The sequence below is a fragment of the Penaeus monodon genome, chromosome 25, assembly GCF_015228065.2.
Source record: "Penaeus monodon isolate SGIC_2016 chromosome 25, NSTDA_Pmon_1, whole genome shotgun sequence".
NCBI classification, from domain to species: domain Eukaryota; kingdom Metazoa; phylum Arthropoda; class Malacostraca; order Decapoda; family Penaeidae; genus Penaeus; species Penaeus monodon.
The window spans coordinates 36,965,633-36,966,286 of NC_051410.1; the positions used below are offsets into that span (position 1 = coordinate 36,965,633).

The following is a 654-nucleotide window of genomic DNA, read 5'->3' on the forward strand; positions in this document are numbered from 1 at the left end:
ATCCACTGTAAAGAGGACTGAAAAATTGTTTTGGAAAATATACAATTTTTTTTTCGTACATCTGCATTATCGTAACATGAAATACGATTTTATTCAATTTCGTCTGCATCCTATCGAAATAGGGTTCTCGTTTTAAACAAATTGCAAAAATGACGATTCTAGATTATTTTCAGGATTATGTGGCAAATCAGACAATGCCATATCAAGTGTCACTGTCAATATGATATCAGCTAATTACATATTAGATAACCAATGAATACGATTGTGAACTGTCGTAATTATCACATTACGTGTCACATTATATCAGACTCACATAATGGAAACCATATCGAGCTTCCTTGTCTGTTTATTAGCAGCCTCATATTTTGTTTTTTTTTATATCTGTTATTGCATGTTCTTTCTTTTTCATCTTCTAATTTTCATCTTACCAGTGTGTTACGAAACCATTAAGACTGATATAGTATAGAAATATAAATAAAATACCTTCCAAAGTGCTATGTATTATAATTGAGAAGAACTTTCAAAAATCAAAAATCATAAAATGGTTTGAAGAGTTATTTGATCCATTTTCGGTACTGAGGTGTTTCGAGGCTTCAGTCACGCTAGCGAACCTTGAGCTGTGTGCAGTAAACAAGTAGATAAAGAATAGGAATA

The 654-nt window shown here is 31.3% G+C and overlaps 1 protein-coding gene across 1 annotated transcript in view; it reads left to right on the top strand.

Annotated features, from left to right (window-relative positions):
- LOC119589211 (bestrophin-2-like) overlaps window positions 1-654 on the top strand; it is a gene marked incomplete at its 5' end in the record, with an annotated part of 32,647 nt that overhangs the window by 15,677 nt on the left and 16,316 nt on the right.